Source organism: Petaurus breviceps, unplaced genomic scaffold (genome assembly GCF_028583685.1).
Source record: "Petaurus breviceps papuanus isolate PSGF00001 unplaced genomic scaffold, PetGlider_PUasm1.0 88295, whole genome shotgun sequence".
Lineage (NCBI taxonomy): Eukaryota > Metazoa > Chordata > Mammalia > Diprotodontia > Petauridae > Petaurus > Petaurus breviceps.
Genome location: NW_027186914.1, coordinates 45,491 through 62,003, shown reverse-complemented (window position 1 = coordinate 62,003; position 16,513 = coordinate 45,491). Strand labels below are relative to the sequence as shown.

Sequence of the window (16,513 nt, the reverse complement as noted above, 5' to 3'; positions counted from 1 at the left end):
CTCTCTCCTTCTTTCTGTTCCACAACACATCTCTCACTTTCTCTCTATGGCCATTCATCTCACACACACAGTTAGGTTCTCTCGATTCATGCAATATCATCGTGCTTGGTCCTTCACCCAAACATCTCACACTCAAGCTCCTTTTGAAGTAGGAACACCTCATTTGTACTTCTCTCCATTCACATGCATCTCCCACAGTGGGTTTCTCCAGGCATTCCTTACTTCACTCTCTCCATGTACATCCTTTTGTGACTTCTGCTTTGTTCCTGGTATTCATTATTCACTGCTTTGGCTTTGGCTTTCATTGACACCACCCAGTGCAGCAAACCCCACCTTGAATCTCACATGCATTGTCACTCTCCTTACACCTCTCATTATGCTGGTTTCCCTTTCCATCCATCACTCATTTCTCACTTTCTCTCTTCTTCCCTGTCTCACTGTCCAGGTCTTTCCTGCATTTTTTCTGGTCCTCTGAGTTCTAGACATGCATTGTTCTCAGCCTCCATCGATCTAAAGGCCCATTAGTCTCCCACTCATTCAGTGTTTGCATTCATCCATTTGTCACAGTCTAGGTGTCAGCATGGCTTTCTTCCTCCCTCTTTCACAAACCCCTACCAGTATTCCTTTTTGCCTGTGTCTCCAGGCTTTTGCTTCTCTTCCTTGTGGTCCTTGGTGAAGGGTCACACTCCCCACTTTACTTCATTCATGTTTTCCTTCCTAGAAAGATTTGACAGTCACTTCCTCTATCAGTGTTTGGTTATCACCTTTCATTCTTGCCACCCATCCTCACCCTATCCCTCTTTCACTTTTTTCTCATTCCATTCTTTTCTCCCTTCTTCTCTTCATTGGCCTTCCTCCCTCTAGTTAGATTCATTCATTCGCCATTCACGGGTTACCTTTCTCTTTGCATACATATTCCACTTGTTCCATTCCATTGTCTTGGGCCTTCTGTTACTCCGGGGTTGATTTTAAGAGGAAGACATGTCTTTGTGCCCATCCTTTCACGTGCCTCTCCTTGACGGCTCCCACCGAAATATCGCATATCTAATGCTCCCTGTGTCGCCCTTCTTACTGAGCTGGCTTTCTGTGTTTTCTCAAGTGGCCCTTCTTCACAAACTGGTTTTCCAAATATACCTCAATGTCTTGGGATTTCCAGGCACAAATCTTTCACTCCGTACAGTTCTCTTGCCAGCTCTCACTCTCTTGTCCTTTCTGTCCATTGCTCATTTACTACCTTTTTCCATTCATCAATCCCTTCCTCTTTTAGGTGCTCTTCCATTCATTCCTGGCTTTTCCCTTCCTTCATTCCCCAGTTTCTACCTCAATAATTCACAGTACACATTTGGTTCTTTTTATAAAAGGTATTTTAAGGTCTTGTTTTCCTCCAACTTTTTTGTGCCGTTTTTACCTTGATTTTGGCTCTCTTTAGAATATTTTTCTTACATCTTTCTCTTTTCTTTTCCCAATTTTTCCTCTGTTGTTTTTTTTCTTTTCCTTTTTGGGGGGAGGGGCAATTGGGGTTAAGTGACTTGCCCAAGGTCACATGGCTAGTTTTTGTGTTAAGTGTCTAAGGCGGGATTTGAACTCAGGTCCTCCTGACTCCAGGGCCAGTGCTCTATTCACTGCGCCACCTAGCCACCCCCTTTTTTTAATTTTTCAAATCTTTGTTCCTATGACTGAAATCAATTCGCTTTCTTCTTTGAGGCTTTGAATTGAGAGTATGTTATTTTGTTGTCTTCTTCAGAGTTGCGTTTGTATCTTCATTGTCCACATAGCAACTTCCCATGTTCTAGTTCTTTTTATGTTTTATCATTTTTTCAGTCTTATTTGTTGACTTCTCCTTTATGCATAGTTGTGCTCTGCTCCCCGTTTGGAGAATTCCCCGTTGCAAGCTTCAGGTTTTTGTTCTCTTGTTTCCCATGTCGCTCTGGGGATTGCTAAAGTTTCAGTTCTTCCAGGGCGATATGACCTAAGGGGAGGCGTGGTCACTCTTGGCCTTCTCATTGTGACCAGGCTCCCCAGTCCTGCTCGTTTTCTTCCTTGCCCTCTGATTTTGACCTTGAACTGTGTATGGGCAATAGAGTCCAATCGCCGTGCCAACGAATATCCCCCTGTATTCTCCTTCTGACCAGTTTTCTGAGGCTTGAGAGCTCCAGAAACCACCACTGACTCTGCCATCCCCAAGATCTGTTGTTGGCCGCCATGATGGCCATTTTGGCCTCCAGAGCTACTGGGTTTGGCTTACTTCCTTTGTTTCCATGGATCTCTGTGTCTTCCATGGACTCTTGCAGCTTTATCTTGTCCTTTTGAGTTGACGTCCATAAAACAAAGGGACATAACCCTGTCCCCTTCTTTGTGGCTATCCTGATTCCCACAGAATTGTGAAATGAATCATTCACTGTTTCTTCTGTTATATTTTCAAGGCAGACCTTTGAATAACAGGGTTTTATAGTATTGTCTCCATGGTGCTGTATTAACTGTGTTCTGTTCCTTTAGCTCCAGCCAATGGCTGTGCCTTCAGTTTCTGTGTTGTCATAAGAATTCAACGTTTCTTCTGTGTTTTCCACAGAGGCAGCTTCAGTAATCATGTACCATTTTGGTCGGCCTTGCTTCTGGACATTGCCTTCTCAGACACTTCCTGTGAACTTTCTTCATTTAAGCTCTCATCAGCGCTGTCTTTGAATCTCCCAGCCTGTCCTTCTTCCTACTTCAGGAATTATTCTCCCCACCTCTTACATTCTCTTAGTCTTGCCTTTTCTTCCTTGTGTAGACCAGAATGAGCACTAGACTTATTTCTATTCCAAAGCCTTGTCCATGTCTGCTTCTGACTTAAATTCTGCCTTAAATAGGCAATTTTGTTGGGTGTCCTGTCCTTGGTGCAAAGAAGTCTGACCACAGTAGCATCTTCAAACACTTCCTGGAGTTCTTTTTTTTTTGTGGCAGGTTCTTGACAAAGAGTATCCTTGTGTTTCAATCTTTCTTGTCTTTTACTTTTTCCAATTGTATTTCAGAGGCAGGCATTTTGGAGCCACTGAGTTCCAGAGCCTTGTCCATGTCTTCAGTAGCTTCAAATTTCATATAACCAAATTTCCTGGTGGCACCAATGTGGACCTCCACAGTAGTGAGGTACTTTTTTGCAAAGATGTCCGTGATGCCAATTTTAGCTCAGAAGCAGTTTTGTTGAAGTTTAGGTTACTAGCAAAGCGAGCAAAACTTGTAGATGCTTCAGCTTCCAATGCCTGTTTCTTGGCTTTGTGAGGTTTCTGTTTGTCCTTGTCCTTTTCCTCTTTCTTGATGCTTCTTTGTCATGTAGTTCCTCTTCTCCCTCATCATTTTTTCTTCCTCCTCCTCTGATTCTTTGACTTTCCCTGCTTCCCCAGGAGCAGCTTTCATAAGAAGCCCACTTCCTTTTGGCAGGTGTGAGACCCATAGCCTCTTCTTCAGGTCATCCTCATCTTCTTCTGCCTCCTCACCATCATCTTCCTCGTCATCCTCAGGTGTGTGCTTACCTGGAGTTGCTCCCATTTTTGTGGCTTTGGGGGACTCTGATTTTTTATCCTCTTCATCTTTGCTGTCCTTTCTTCAGATTCAGTGGTCACTTTCTTGTCATCCTTCCCATTTTTTGCCCTTTTCTCCAGGGCTGGGTGGGGGTCAGAGGGGTTCCTGCCTTTGCTAGGATGGCTGCTGCTTTAGCTGGAGCAGCTTCTTTCTTGCCCAGTGTGATGGCAACAATAGCTTTTTTGGCTGGTGGTACCTTCTTTGCTGGTGTAGCCCCAGTCTCTTTCCCTTCCTCTGAGAGATCACAAGCTCTTCCCCACTGCTCTTTTCATCTTCTGCCATGTTCCCATACTCACTGTCTTCTATCTTCTTTGGGGGAGGAGCCTTTTTCTTTGACTCACCTTGATTGTTAGCTGCCTTTCTGAGCTTCTCCATGGTGGTGGCACATGACTGGGGGGGCAGAGAGTGTGAGGAGCCTGAGCATGACCCCTCCTTAAATCTTACCTTCCATTGGTATCCCAGTGCTGAAGTTTCTACTTGAATTCGTCTCTCCCAATCTGGGTATAACTACTCACCCATCACTCTCTGCATTTGTTCACCATTCATCCCTCACATAGGCGGTCTTTCAGAGCAGCCAAAGGTCACTTATACTTGACTCAATGTACTTGGATCTCAGCCACTGGATCTCTAGAAATATTGCATACTCAGTTCTTTTGGAGCTTTTGCTGTGTTCTCAGGTATTCATCCTTCACTTCGCTGGCTTCTTCTTTCACCCGCCAAGGTTCTGTCATGCGGTATGACTCTTTCCACACACCCGTCATGCTCTTGTTCTCGCTTTCCATCCATCTCCCTTTTCCCACTTTTTCCATTCCTCCATCTCTTACTCTTCAGGTCTTTCTTACACTTGTTCTTTACATTTGTGTTCTAAACCTGTGTTCATCTCTGCCTCTCTACTTCTATACAATCATTTTTCTCTCCATGCTAAAATATCTACATTCACACCATCTCTAACTTTTTGGGCCCTAATATGCATTCATTTCTCCCACTCTGGAACTTTGAAACAGTCTCTTTGGCTGCGCCTCACCAGTCGTTTTTGCTTCCTTGCTTCTCCTCAGCGCAGACATTTCATATTGCATATGTCTTCTGCTTCATCCATTTCCTTCTCTCTAGCTTTGACTAGCTATTCACACATCAGCTTTGGGATCTCTCACCTTTTTTGTGCCTGTTTATTAGCCATCCTCACCCTCTCTTTCTGCCTCATTCCTTCATGTTTCTCCTATTTCTATGTCTTCATCCATCATTCCGAGATCAGCTTTCTCTGCGCATGCCGCTCCCACTAAGTCTATGAGTTTACCCATCCCTCTCTCAGTCACTGGATATTTCTAAACAGCCAAACATCACTTCTACTCATCTGCATTCACTTGCATCTCACTTAGTGCTTCACTACAAATAGTGTATGTCTAATTCTCAACATCTCACATTATTTCCTGGATATCTCATGTTTTCTCAGCTGTCCATCCTTCATTCCTAAAATTCCTTTTTTCAAACATACCTAAATGTACAGGACTTTCCAGCCATGAATCTCTCACTTGGCATAGATTTCTCTCCATACACCTCTTGTTCTCTTCATCAAACTTACCATGTGTCTCTGCTTTCCCCACTTTTTCCATTCATCAATTTCTTTCTGTCTAAATCTTTCATTTGTTCTTTGTTTTTGAGTTCTAAACCTGGATTTAGCTCTCCCCATCTACATCTATACAATCATTAATTGACAGTGCCGAAGTATCTATATTCATACATCTCTCACTCTCTAGGTCTCAACATGTATTGCTTCCTTCCTCTCTGTCAAGGCATAGGCAAGTAGATCTCTTGCTGCATCTCACCAATCATTCTTATCTTCCTAGTTCCTCAGTTCTGCAATTTCATATTGCATTCCTTTACAAATCAGAGTTTGTTTTTCTCCTTTTTTCTTTCCTGTGCATCACACCCTTTCTCTTTCTGCCTTTCTCAGTCCATTCTTTTCTTCCTGTTTCTCTTCACTCATTCTCTCACTGTCTAGGTATCCTCATTCATCCACCACTCTGATCATAGCTTACATTGTGCATACAACTCCCAATTGGTACAGTCATTAACGCATCTATCTCTCACTCAGGTCATCTTTCTGGGTATCCAAATATCACTTATACTTATGTCTACTCATGTGTTCTTACTTGGCGGTTCATTGCAAACGTTGTCTGCTCTCCTAGTCTCTGACTTGCTCTGTTTTCTGAGCTGTTCGTGCTTCACTGCTAATGCTTTTCCTCTCCAACCTCCCTCAGTGTACAAGAATTTATGGCCAGGAGTCCGTCTTTAACTCTAACCCTACCCCACCCTTCTCTTATTTTCCCACTTTCTCCATCCATCCGTCTATTACTCTGTTGTTCATTATTATTTGACCATTCTCTTTTTGTTTGGGATATTCATCATTCTCTGCCTCTCAAATCTATGCCACCATTCATCTCCTTAGCTATGTGACCCTAAGCAAGTCACAGAACCTCTTTCTGCCTCAGTTTCCTCATTTAAAATGAGGATAATAGTAGTACCTGCCTTACAGGTTTATTTGAAGATCTAATGGGATAATATTTGTAAAGTGGTTATCACAGTGCCTGGCACATAGTAGGCTCTTAATAAATGCTTATTTCCTTTTCCTCTCCTTCCCTTTCCTTCCATTCCTTTTGACCCTGTTACATTCTGTGCACGTTTGTAGAGTTAACTCTGTGATGTTGTAGAAAGAGGTAAACTTTGTTCTTCCAGATGACATTGATGTTTGTTTCAGGAAGTTCAGTATCTGATTGACAAAAATATTAAATTATGTTGTCTCTAATTATAAGAGAAATACGAATTAAAACACCTCTGAAATTCATTGATTAATGAAGATGAAAACAAGACAAAATGTTAAATATCCACCAGATTGTGTGTGAGAAGCCAGGCAGTGAGTTGAGCCGTGAAGCGTTCTCATGATTCAGGGAAACATTGTGCAAGTACATGATAAGTCATTAAACCATACATCCCATTTGAGCTGGATATGCCAGCATTAGTCTTATAAATAGACAACCTATAGATCCGCCTCCCAGTCATGTACTCACATGTGTCCGTATTCACACACCCAACAGATGTGAAAGAGATACAAAGAAAAAGTACCCATTCTTGTGGGAGCAAAGCAGTCTGGGAAAAGGCTGGACAGATGGTGGTGTGCAGATGGCATGGAGTCTCATTATTCTGTTTAAAAAAAGATTCAGAGAAAATTAAGAAGCTTTGTATGAGCTGATGCAGAGAAAAGTAAGTAGAAAGTACGAGAGTATTTTACATGATGGCAACAAGAATATTTAGTAAAATAACACTGAAAAACTTCTGATTTCTTCAGTAGCTCAAAAGAAATATGAAATGCTCAAACTTAGAGACATCTCCATCCCAAATATTCAGACTATTTGTGCGTGCCCTGTGGTAGGGCCTTCTGAGATCACATTGGTCTGATCAGCCCAGTTGAACACACTATACATTAACCCAAACATAATGATGTCATTTTGGTCCTTTTCAAGCACAAAGGACAACAACCAATTCCTATCTGTGTTTCTTCTCAGGTATGTACGTTCCTCTAGTCTCTGTGTGTCCCCCCTCTATCTTTTCATCTGACCCTCCATCTGCCCATAGGTCTCCATCACCATGTCTCTGTATTCACCCTATCTTCCTATATGTATGCCTTGTCTATCTGTGTAACCCTATGTGTTTCTGTGTTCACTTTGCCCATTTGTGTGTCCCTGTGTCTCCTCATCTGCGCTATTCCTTGTCTTTGTGTCCTCTTTGTTCCCATCTACCATGTATGTCCTCATCTAAGTTCCATTCTCTTTGTGTATCCAACTTATCTGACTTCATTTTGTTCGCATGTCTTCACTGAAGTCCCTCTGTCTCAGTGTCACTTCTGTTTGTCCCCCATCTCTTTGTCTCCAAATGCCACCATTTGCGCACATTCCCCATCTGTCTGTGGTCCACACCTGTCAGTTATTCCTTCTGTTTGTGTGTCCTCATCTATGAGTATGTTTAATTCTGTGTTCCTCTCCTCTGATCTATGGCCATCTCCAAGCACATTTTCACTCTTGTCCCTGTGTGCCTGCCATCTGTGCATGTCTCCCTCTGTGTCTGTTCACTCTGCCCATATGTGTGTGCATGTCCCCATATGTTTCTCTGTGTACCCTGCTTGTCCCTGTGTCTGTTTCATCGTACTATATGTCTTTATGTTCCTAGATATTTGTTTCTGTCTCTGTCTCACATCTTCCAGTTTCCCCCGTCTGTCTCTTTCTCCATCTTGTGTCTTCCATCTGTGTCCCCCCATCTGTGCGTCAGTTCTAGGTGGAATCATGTCTGTTCCCTTCATCGGTCTCTGAATTCCCTCCAGCTCTGTCAGTGGCTCCCTATGTCTGTGTGTCCCCATATATCCATTCACTTCTCTCTGCATTTTCCTAGTTTCTTTGTGTCCCCCAGATATCTTTCGTCCCTCCAATTTTGCTGGGTCTTCTATCTGCCCTAACATCTTCATCTCTCTGTGTATCTCTAGCTAGATTTTTGTTCTGCCCAGCATGTGCCCATCACTCTGTGTCCTTCCACTTGTCTTTTTGTCTGTAAAATCTGCCATGTGTTCAGGTCTTACTCCCGCTTCATGCTAGTGTCTCCCCTCTGTTGTTTGGCACCATTCTTTTGTTTGCATATAGTTGTTTTCTTGTCTCTCCCTTCAGACTTGGAGCTCCTTGACGGCAGACACTGGCTTTTGTCTTTCTTTGTGTCCTTATCACTTAGTACAGTGCCTTGATTCCCTTTGCCCTGTCATCTCTGTATGTCCCTCATCTGTTCGCATCTTGCATTCTATCTTTAGTCTCTATGGCTCCTTCTGTGTATCTCTGTCTGTCCACATTACAACCTGCATTGCTCATGTGTTCTCCTCTGTCACAACCACTGACATTTTTGTCAATGTCATCATGTGCCTTCTCCATCTGTCTGTGACCCTCTTCTGTCTCTGTATCCCTTGGTTTGTTTGTCACTTTCGGCCTGTCCCCTATCAACCTGTGTGTTTATTTCTGTCTGTGTCGCACAGGTCTTTTTAGCCTCTCTTCTGTGTTCCTATCTCTGTTTGTCCCCATCAACAGATTTGTTCCTGTCAGTTAGCATGCATTAAGTGCTTACAATGTGTCAGGTAGTGTGCTAAGCCCTGTGGGTTACAAAGAGAGCTAAAAACAGTTCCTGTCCTTAAGGGACTTAGAAAGAGACAACATGCCAGCAACTATATACAAATAGGATATGTACAGGACAGATCGAAGCTAATCTTAGAGGGAAAGCACTAGTAGCTGGGAAGACGAGGAAGGACCTAGGAGAAGGAGGGATTTGAGCTGAGTCTTGGAGTAAGCAGAGGTCAGGAATGGTGCAGAGTCAGTACAAATGCATGGAAACTGGAGATGGAGTATGGTGTGGGAGAAGCTACTAGTTGGCCAGGCTTGATGGCTGAGTGTGTGGAGAGAATCAAGTTGAAGACTAGAAAGGTAAGGAAGGGAAAGGGTCTGTATAGTTTTACATACTCAGAGGAAAAGTTGTGTGGACTTGGAGGCAATAGAGAGTCTCTAGAGTTAGTCAAGTAGGAGATGGCATGGTCAGAGCTACACTTGAGGAAAATCACTTTGGCAGTGGAATGGTGGACGGTTTGGAGTAGGAGGAGACTTGAGGCAGAAAGACCAACCATAAGTCAATTGTAATAATTCAGGGGAGGGTGAAGAGGGTCTAAACCCAGATGACAGCTATGTGAGAGGAAAGGTCATATGAGAGAGGCTGTGAAAGTAGAGACAATATTTCCCGATTGGCTTGGTGGTTTGACATCCAGGGCATGAGCGTAGAGGACTTGGGAGGATGATAGTGCTCTTGACTGGGATATAGAAGTTAGGAAGAGAGGATAGTTTGGGGGGGAAAGATCATAAGCTTTGTTTTGGACATTTTGAGTTTGCCATCCTTTTGGGCTATCCAATCAAGATTTCCCTTAAGAGGTAGTTGGTGATGTGAGATTGGAGATCAGGAGAGAGGTTAGGACTGGATATATAGACCTGGCAACCATCTTTAGAGAGAGCCCAGATTTCTAGTGCTTTCAGGTTTAGAAAGTACCTAATTCTATTATCTCATTTGATCCTCACAATTTTAGTATGTAGATGCTATAATTAGCCCCATTTTACGGAAGAGAAAACTGAGGCTAGCGAGGTTCAGTGACTTGTCCAGGTTTACACAGCTAGTAAGTGTCTGAGTCAGGATTAGAACTCAGGTTTTTCTGACTCCAAGTCCAACACTCTATCCACTGCAACCCTTAGCGGCCTTGATGAATGATAATTGAACCCATGGGAATGGATGAGATCATCAGGTAAGAGAGCCTTGGAGGCTACTCAAAGATACTGGGCCTGACATGGAACCTGAGAAGCATCCCCGAGCTTGGTTTGGTTGTCCCCAATGATCTCCTCCATGCCCGCTGCTGTATCTGCCCCCCTGCTTTCTTTCTATTCTCTGGGTGGTCTGTTTGTTTTCCTCTGTCTGTCTGTCTATGTGATCCCAGTCTGGACACCCTGCTGTGTGCAGTGCCTTTGCCTTTGTTCTGTTTCTTTCCACCTGACTGTGTGTCCCCCACCTGTTTAAGATCCTCATCTCTTTGTTCCCATGTGCCCCCAGTCTGGCCCTCTATTGGCTGTGTTATCGCATCCCCCCATCAGCCATGCATTTCTGGGTTACTTAATATGGAGGCTCTGGAGGTCTTTGCTCCTCTCACATCTGGCCGTGATTCTCCCCGTCTGTCCGTCTGTCCACGTCTCCTTGTGCTTTTGCTCCTCAGCTGGCCGTGTGTGTGTGTTCTATCATTAGCCTTTTCTCTGATCCTCAGTCTCCCCAATCTGCATGGGTGCCTCTGTCTACCTGTGTGTGCCCCCCACTTGTTTCCTTACTTGGGTCTCCTGAATGTCTGTCTGTCCACTCCTATCTATGTGTGTCCACTGTATGTCCATATACTCCATATTTCTGTGGCTGCTCTTCTGTGTGGGTGGCCCCCATCCGTCTATGTGTCATCTCTGTCCCTGTCTGTTGGTATGTTCCCATATCTATATCACTCACATCTCTTTTGTCCCCCAGTATGTGTATCCCCAGACATCTGTGCCCCCTGTATCTCTCTATGTGTCCCCTATTTATCTCAGCCTCTTTGTGTCCTGACTGTCTAGCATCCTCTGGCCCCTTGTCTGTCTATCTGCCTTTTCCTCAATCCTTCACTGTCACCGCATGTGTTTGGCTGGACTTTTACGTTACTTTATTTTTGTGTCTCCCCCTGCCTCCATCCATATATTCCCATGTTTGTAGCTGTCCTTCTGTATGGCCACCTCCCTGACTGTCAGCTTCTAACCTGCCAGCCATCTCCAGGTGGCCAGCTGTGCTCAGCACTGTCTCTATGTTCCTCTCTATCTGGGGCCCCCAGTCTTTCTGTATGCCCCATCTATGGCTTTGCTTCCCTGTGTCCCTGTATGTCTGTCTGTCCCTGCACCTCTGTGCTCCATCTTTCCCTGCTTCCTCTTGTCTGTCTCTGTGCTTCCCTCTCTCCACATGGTCCCCTCTCTGTCTGGGGTCTTGCTCCATGTGGCTCTTGTGGGGGTGCACTCCAGCTGTCCACGTCCCCAGCATGTTTAGGCCCCATGGTGAGACTGTATATCCCCCTCTTTGTACCTCCATGTGTCCAGGTCTGTGTCCCCATCAGTCCCTTCTTTCCCTTGACTGTCTATTCCCATCTGTATTTGGGGCCCCTCTTCTCAGCATGTCCCCATTTACATTTCCCTTTCTGCTACATCCCATCATCTGTGCCTGTCCCTTTACTGTCTCTTCCATGGCCTTTCACCTACATGGGGCAACTCCATATGTGTGCCTTTGGTCATTCCATGGGTAGACCTTCTTCCTGTCCGTCCCATCAGCTGGCCATGAGCCCTTGGCTCTCTCTGGCCCCTGGCTCTTTCTCTAGCATGTCCCCATATGTGTAGCCCTTATTGTCTGTGTCTGCTCCCTTTGGTGTGTGTCCCCATCTGTCTTTGTGTCCATTCTCCATAGATGTGTCCTTTTGTGTCCCTGTCTGTATGACCTGCATCAATCTATATATCCCCACACCTCTTCACTTATCTCTGTCTCTGTGTCTTTCTGTGTGTCCCAAATGATATCTTTCCTCCTGTGGGCCCGATGGCCCTCTCTATCTCTTTGCTCTTCCTTTCATCTCTATGTATTCACTCCTAACTCTGCAGGTGTTTTCTATCATCTGGGTGTTCGCCCACCCTGAGGACTCTTGTTTCCAGTCTAAGCACCACTAGTTACTTTAACGAGTCCTCATATGGTATTGACTCAAGACCCTGCACCCTACTAGCTGCCATCCCTTCGATACTATCCAGCTAATCAATGTTCTTCATAAACGGTTGGGTCCACAAGTGGCCTCAAGGCCCTGATCAGGTGTGGTGAGGGCAAAGGACACTCACTGAGTCTCAGCTTTTTTTGGCTTCTCCATCATGCTCCTGGCTCACTAAAACCCCCAGACCATTTTCATCTCTATCTCTCCAATGTTTTTGTGACCCTCTTCAGTCTGTGTGTCTGCTTAGTACTGTGACTCCCATACTTCTGTCTCTGCCCTCTCTTGGTGTCCTCTTTTACTATAGGCCCCTGTCTGTGTCCTCCTGCCTCTCCCCCTATGTCTCTGTCTGTCTCTGTGTCCCCTTCTATGTCCCCATCTGAGTGGCAGCCTGTCTCCCACCAGGCACAAAGCATTTTGCAATCCTTAAATACCTATATAAATGTGAGATGTTCTTTTTTGTTATCACCAGCATCCCTAGGATGCTCCACTGAAAACTTTCAAATTGCTATCAGCCCATTCATGCCTCCTACTTTGCTCTGGTCATTCCACCCTTTCTGAATGCACCCAATGATGCCATCACCTGGTGGTCATCTCTCCATCTTTACCCCCAGAGCAATCTAAGATTCTTGGTCAAATACAAATACATGGCTAAAATCTAGGCCAATTCTGAATTACATCCCTTTTCTCTGTCAGCTGATTTACCTGAATGGATCTTCAGAGACTTGGCCATGAAACACTGTGTTGTTCAGTCATGTCTGACTCTTGGTGACCCCATGGGCCACAGCACACCAGGCCCTTCTGGCCTCCACTGGCTCCCGAAGTCTGTCCAAGGTTGTGTTTGTTGTTTCCATGACCCTCTCCATCCATCTCCTCCTCTGCTGGCCCCTTCTCCTTTTGCCTTCAATCTTTCCCAACATCAGGGTCTTTCCCAATGACTCCCATCTTCTCATTATGCGGCCAAACGATTTAAGCTTCAGCTTTGGTGTTTGTCCTAAAGAAGTACAGAAGCAAAGCTGGTTCAGAGAGATGACCAGTTAGAAGTGACATGTATTTTGTCCTTTCCTTTTTCAGGGAGCTCTTTGCTAACATGAGTGGCAGGGCCAGGATCAGAAGACCTGACCAAAGCAATCTTCCTGATACAAGGATGCTTAAGAAACTTCATCCCCCGCCAAGTTGTTAGTTGATATTTTCAAGTCCCATTGAAGCTACAGCCTCATATTTCAGACCTCCAGAAGCAGATTAAACATGGCATAGAAGGAGAGAGCACCTCAAGATTGGAGGGATTGGGGGAGCTTTGATCGCTTAGACTGCAGCTTTCCTGAAAATCTGTCTCTATTTCAAAACACAGTAAGAAGGGAATCCCTGGCTGGGGCTGGGGTGGGGGTAATCCCATTGAATTCTGGTGTTACCCATCCAGCTGTAACCAGGAACCCCTGAAGCAGCCAGGAGGACCCTTTCACTCTCAGCCTCCTCCCTGAGCTCTCTGTGCCAAAGCTGTTACTTACTGCAAGCGTTCAGTGGGGAATGGCAGCAATCAGGAGAATGGGTAACTATCCAAGGTGGTAAAAGCTTTTTACCTTCAGGAGGGAGGAATTCTGTTATTTCCACTGCTCTTCATAGGAATTGAATGAAAAGCAGTTCAAAGTGAACTCCAAAGGCGATTTTGAAGTCTCTAGGGAGAAATGATAGAGCAGCTTCTCTCCATCTGGACCATATGAACCAATGTTCAAGATCACTAATAAGAAGAAAAATAGAAATGAAAACAGTTTTAAGGATTGACCTCACACCCATCAGATTAACAAAGATAATAAAATGTAAACCAGTGAACTGTTAGACATGTACACTAATGTAGCACTGGTGCAGCTGGGAATTTGTGCAATAATTCTGAAAAACTATTTGGAATTATATGGAGTCACTGAACTGTACATACCCTTAGACCCGGACATACCACTCACTAGTTGGCATGTGCATGACCCAAGGAGAGCAAAGACAGAGGGAAAGGCCACACACACACACACACACACACACACACACACACACAATTTTAGCAGCTCTTTTTTCAGGCCTAGAGCTCTGTCCCCTGAGATACTAGCTGCCTCCAGCTTGGTCTACCCATGAGCTATTAATATTTGATTGTTTAGATCTGTCTTTATTGGTATAAAAATTTTTCGTGACTGTGCTTATAGATTTACTGGGTGTGTCTTGGCAAGTAGACCCCAAAATATTTTATACTGTCTGCAATTATTTTAAATGGAATTTCTCTCTCTCTCTTCCTGTTGGGTTTTGTTGGTAATAAATAAATGGAAATGCTGACGATTTATGTGGATTTATTTTATATCCTGCAACTTTGCTAAAGTTGTTCATTGTTTTCACTGGTTTTAGACTTGATTCTCAGGGGTTCTAAGTCTACCATCAGTTTTGCTTCCTACCCTTATTTCTTCCATTTCTTTTTCTTGTCTTATTTGCTATCAATGCCATTTCTAGTACATTATTGAATAATAATGATGACAATGGGCATCCTTGCTTCACTCCTGATCTCATTGGGAAGGCATTTAGTTTATTCCTACTACAGATAAGCTTGTTCTTGGTTTTACATACATAGATACTACTCATCATTTTAAGAAAAGCTCCATTTATTCTTGTGGATTTTTTTAAACTAGGAATGGGTGTTATATTTTATCAAAAGCTTTTTCTGTATCTGTTGAGATAATCACATGATTTTTATAGTTTTTTTTTTATTAATATGGTCATATATGCCGACAGTTTTCCTACTATTGAACCAGCCCTGCATTCCTGATATAAATCTAACCTGATGATAATGTATGATTTTTGTGATTTATTTCTATAATCTCCTTGCTAGTATTTTATTTAAAATTTTTGCATCAATATTCATTAGGTAGGTATCATCCACACCATATTTGTATTGTAAAAGGAATTTGGCGGGAGTCTTTATTTGCCTCTTTTTCCAAATAGTTTAGATAGTATTATAATTAATTATTCTTTAAATGATTAGTAGAATTCACATAGGAATTCAGCTGGTCCTGGGGATTTTTAGGGGCTCATTGATGGCTTGTTCAATTTCTTTTTCTAAGATAAGGTTATTTAAGTATTCCATTCCCTCCTCTGTTAATCTGGGCAATTTATATTTATTGGTTCAGGTTTTTTAAAATTTTAATTTTATTAATCCTTTGGTTTGCAGGATTCCTATTATGGTATTTAATTGGAGATTTTTTTTAAGCAATCGGGGTTAAGTAACTTGCTCAAGGTTACACGGCCAGTTATTTCTGGGTGTGGTGCTGAGTGTCTGAGCCCAGGATTCGATCTCCAGGTCATCCCAACACTGGAGCTGGTGATCTTACTCGCTGAGCCACCTGGCCGCCCTGGAGATTTTTAATATGTTCTTTTTCTGTTGTTATTTTTTAGTTGCATACCCAATTCATTGATCTGATTTTTTCTCTTTTTTATTGTTATAAGCATTTAGAGATATAATTTTTTCCCCTAAGCTACATCTTACAAATTTTGGTATCTTGTCTCATTGTTATTACTATTATTTTTTTGGAGGCCAGTTGGCATTAAGTGACTTGCCCAAAGTCACACGGCTAGTGTGTCCAGTGTCTGAGGCCGGATTTGAACTCAGGTCCTTCTGACTCCAGGGCAAGTGCTCTATTCACTTGTTACTACTATTCTTAATGAATTTATTGGTTCTATGGTTCTTTAACCCACCCAATTTTTAGTATTGGATTATTGAGTTTCCAATTAATTTTTAATCTATGTTTCCAAGGTCCTTTACTGAATGTAATCTTTACTATCTTATGGTCCAAAAAGGCTACATTTAACATTTATGATTTTCTGCATTTGTTTGTGAGGTTTTTATGCCTTATGTGGTCAGTTTTTGTTAGGGTACCATATACAGCTAGGAAACAGGTACATTCTTTTGTATTCCCATTCAGTTTTCTCAAGAGGTCTATCAAATCTACCTTTTCTAACATTCTACTCCTCTCCTTAACTTCTTATTTATTTTATGGTTAGATGTATCTAGTTTTGAGAGGAGTAAATTGAGGTCCCCCACTAGTGTAGTTTTTTTTATTTCCTTCTGCAACTCATTTAGCTTTTCCTTTAAGAATCTGGAATCTATGCAATTACATACATATATTTTTAGCATTGATATTACTTCATTGTTTATGGTACCTTTTTAGCAAAATGTAGTTTCCCTGACTGTCTCATTTAATTAGGTCTATTTTTGCTTTTGCCTTGTCCAAGATCCTGATTACTACACCTGCCCTTTTTACTTCAGTGAAGCATAATAGATTCTGCTTCAGCCCCTGATTTTAACTATGTGTTTTTCTGTTCCGAGTGTATTTATTGTAAACAACATTTTCTTGTCTTGGATTTTGGTTTTTAATTCATTCTGTTATCCGTTTCCATTTCATATGATCAATAACTGTATTTTCCTCCATCCTATTTTTTATCCTCCTCTCTTTTTTTACCCTATCCTTCTTCAAAAGTCTGTTATGCTTCTTACCACTGCCTCTCTTAATCTATCCTGCCTATTATTACCTCCTACCCTTTCTCTTAACGTCTTCCTCT

At 43.0% G+C, this 16,513-nt stretch overlaps 1 long non-coding RNA gene across 3 annotated transcripts in view; it reads right to left on the bottom strand.

Annotated features, from left to right (window-relative positions):
* Positions 1–276: 276 nt before the first annotated feature.
* The window catches only part of LOC138176393 (uncharacterized), a 28,763-nt gene continuing 12,526 nt past the window's right edge, over positions 277–16,513 (bottom strand). For all 3 annotated transcript variants that reach the window (XR_011172229.1, XR_011172231.1, XR_011172230.1), the window contains exons 5-8: positions 13,504–13,661; positions 12,629–12,917; positions 6,679–6,756; positions 277–6,325 (exon numbers count right to left, since the gene is read on the bottom strand). This is a non-coding gene — a long non-coding RNA (uncharacterized lncRNA). The remainder of the gene's footprint in view (positions 6,326–6,678; positions 6,757–12,628; positions 12,918–13,503; positions 13,662–16,513) is intronic.